The 3818-nt window shown below is 40.3% G+C and overlaps 1 long non-coding RNA gene across 1 annotated transcript; it reads left to right on the top strand.

Annotated features, from left to right (window-relative positions):
- The first annotated feature begins 535 nt into the window (after positions 1-535).
- Positions 536-3249, top strand: LOC124041069. Its single transcript, XR_006839845.1, has 4 exons — positions 536-596; positions 1178-1276; positions 2506-2609; positions 3224-3249. It is a non-coding gene; the product is annotated as an uncharacterized LOC124041069 (long non-coding RNA).
- Positions 3250-3818: the final 569 nt, after the last annotated feature.

A 3818-nucleotide genomic window follows, 5' to 3' on the forward strand; every position in this document is an offset into this window, starting at 1 on the left:
GGTACAGGATAGAGGGTACAGGATAGAGGATAGAGGTACAGGATAGAGGGTACAGGATAGAGGATAGAGGTACAGGATAGAGGTACAGGATAGAGGTACAGGATAGAGGTACGGGATAGAGGATAGAGGTACAGGATAGAGGTACAGGATAGAGGTACAGGATAGAGGTACGGGATAGAGGTACGGGATAGAGGTACCGGATAGAGGTACAGGATAGAGGTACAGGATAGAGGGTACAGGATAGAGGATAGAGGTACAGGATAGAGGTACAGGATAGAGGTACGGGATAGAGGTACAGGATAGAGGTACCGGATAGAGGTACAGGATAGAGGTACAGGATAGAGGTACAGGATAGAGGTATAGATAGAGGTTCAGGATAGAGGTACAGGATAACTGATCCCCGTCTGTGGAAATCATCGTCCACACGATCAATACAATAGATGTCCAACAAACTGTAACATTTAAAGGGGTCTATCAAAGTAAAATGTTAGATGTATTTAGTTAACCTCTTTCTAACCCCCATGCTCTACTTTAGGGTAAATTCATCAGGATTCACTTCCAAGGTAGCAAACTGGCTAAAGCTGACATTGAGACCTGTGAGTTAATTTTCATTGTTTCTCAATGATTTCCTAAATTCACACATATTCTTATTCGGAGAGCATATCATCATATATCATTTAATCTCATATTCTCTCTCTCTCTCTCTCTCTCTCTCTCTCTCTCTCTCTCTCTCTCTCTCTCTCTCTCTCTCTCTCTCTCTCTCTCTCTCTCTCTCTCTCTCTCTCTCTCTCTCTCTCTCTCTCTCTCTCTCTCTCTCTCTCTCTCTCTCTCTCTCTCTCTCTCTCTCTCTCTCTCTCTCTCTCTCTCTCTCTCTCTCTCTCTCTCTCTCTCTCTCTCTCTCTCTCTCTCTCTCTCTCTCTCTCTCTCTCTCTCTCTCTCTCTCTCTCTCTCTCTCTCTCTCTCTCTCTCTCTCTCTCTCTCTCTCTCTCTCTCTCTCTCTCTCTCTCTCTCTCTCTCTCTCTCTCTCTCTCTCTCTCTCTCTCTCTCTCTCTCTCTCTCTCTCTCTCTCTCTCTCTCTCTCTCTCTCTCTCTCTCTCTCTCTCTCTCTCTCTCTCTCTCTCTCTCTCTCTCTCTCTCTCTCTCTCTCTCTCTCTCTCTCTCTCTCTCTCTCTCTCAGACCTGCTAGAGAAGTCCAGAGTGTCCTTCCAGCTTCCCGATGAGAGAGGTTACCACATCTTCTTCCAGATGATGACCAATCACAAACCTGACATTATTGGTGAGTCAAAGTATAGATTCAGGGGGAATGTTTCCTTCCTCCATTATAAATACTATTACAATGAGTACATCCATGGTAACAAGGCATCTAGATATGGGTCAGGTCTTTGGGAAATATCTATCAAGTAATGGACTGTGACAAGTGTTGCGAATGTATCTTTCAAGGATTTGATGTAATCTATCACACGACATCCAGTGGCCCGTTGGGGGTATTTCAGATGATCCCAGGGGTCTGTAATTATCTCTGACCTACTGTGTGGCATTATCACATGTCAAATATATTAAATAACGTAATACTATGATTTAAAAATATAAAATAGATTATAGACAAAGCTGTAAAACAGTATCCTAGACATAAAACATACACTTAATGATTAGCATTGGTGTTTAATATGAGGGTTTAAGCATGAAATATCATTTATTTTATTATTATACACATTTGATTTGATTATATGTGGGGCTTTAAGCACCAGCTCAGATTACTGCACCTTTACATCTATAATTTAGCCTAAACAACTACCTCTTTCTCTACTCTATTTATTTGATTTATTTTGCTCCTTTGCACCCCATTATTTTAATTTTTACTTTGCACATTCTTCCACTGCAAATCTAAACTACCATTCCAGTGTTTTACTTGCTATATTGTATTTACTTTGCCACCATGGCCTTTTTTGCCTTTACCTCCCTTCTCACCTCATTTGCTCACATCGTATATACACTTGTTTATACTGTATTATTAACTGTATGTTTGTTTTACTCCATGTGTAACTCTGTGTCGTTGTATGTGTCGAACTGCTTTGCTTTATCTTGGTCAGGTCGCAGTTGTAAATGAGAACTTGTTCTCAACTTGCCTACCTGTTTAAATAAAGGTGAAATAAAATAAATAAATAAAAAATATGTATTTGTTGTCAATGTTTGGGCATCAAGCTGGTGGAAGTTGTTAAACAAAAGTAAATATTTTGAAGAATTGTATATATGAATACATTTTTTAAAAGTTATTAGAAAATTAATTACCGAAGTTACAATATTGTTGCCATAGATTTTCTGTTACTTGACAAAATTACTGAAGATTTACGGTAAACTTTGGTAAATTACAGCCGATAGCTTTGAAACCCTAACAGTGATATAAGATACTTGAGTCCATCTATTGAGTAAAGGAGAGATACTGTAAAGGTAGGACAGTAGAATTCTAAGAGATTTAACTGACAAGACATCCTCTGTTGTCCATAGAAATGTCACTCATCACCACCAACCCCTACGACTTCCCCATGTGCAGTCAGGGTCAGATCACTGTGGCCAGCATCAACGACAAGGAAGAGCTGGATGCCACAGACGTGAGTCAAACAAAGGGTTCATCATATTCTATATATGGAATGGGTAGGACCACCATACACACTGAATCATCATATTCTATATATGGAATGGGTAGGACCACCATACACACTGACTCATCATATTCTATATATGGAATGGGTAGGACTCATCATATTCTATATATGGAATGGGTAGGACCACCGTACACACTGACTCATCATATTCTATATATGGAATGGGTAGGACCACCGTACACACTCAATGCACTGTGCAATTCCAACTTGGTGGCAGCTGGGAATTTTCATGTATTTGGTTTTGTTTTATTCTGCCTTGTTGTTAGTTAGGCCTGTGTCTCAACAAACTCTTCATGCCTTCACACTTCACCTTGAGGCCCATACTGTACATGTAAGACATCCACAAGAGAGTGTCACTAAGTCCCTGTAGAACTGTGTCAAATGTATTTGTGCTGTCATCTACCTGTGTTGGTCAAGTGTAATCACTTGGATCTGAGAAGCCAGTCAAACGTCCATCCCATTTGTTCTGGTGAGAGAACAGAACTGTAGTGTTCTGTATGTGAGCAAACTACCATTCAGTTCATCACTGTTGTACTTCCTGTCTAATGCCAGGATGCCAGGATGCCATTACAATCCTGGGCTTCACTAATGATGAGAAGATGAGCATCTACAAGCTGACAGGAGCTGTACTGCACCATGGCAACTTGAAATTCAAGCAGAAGCAGCGTGAGGAGCAGGCCGAGCCAGACTGCACAGAGGGTGAGTCCCACTCATAGATATACAATATGTAAACATTAGTCCCATTCCCAGTCCCACTCATAGATATACAATATGTAAACATTAGTCCCAGTCCCACTCATAGATATACAATATGTAAACATTAGTCCCAGTCCCAGTCCCATATACAATATGTAAACATTAGTCCCTGTCCCACTCATAGATATACAATATGTAAAGCATTAGTCCCAGTCCCACTCATAGATATACAATATGTAAAGCATTAGTCCCAGTCCCAGTCCCACTCATAGATATACAATATGTAAACATTAGTCCCAGTCCCAGTCCCAATCATAGATATACAATATGTAAACATTAGTCCCAGTCCCAGTCCCAATCATGGATATACAATATGTAAACATTAGTCCCAGTCCCAGTCCCAATCATAGATATACAATATGTAAACATTAGTCCCATTCCCACTCATAGATATACAAT

Source organism: Oncorhynchus gorbuscha, linkage group LG08 (genome assembly GCF_021184085.1).
Source record: "Oncorhynchus gorbuscha isolate QuinsamMale2020 ecotype Even-year linkage group LG08, OgorEven_v1.0, whole genome shotgun sequence".
NCBI classification, from domain to species: domain Eukaryota; kingdom Metazoa; phylum Chordata; class Actinopteri; order Salmoniformes; family Salmonidae; genus Oncorhynchus; species Oncorhynchus gorbuscha.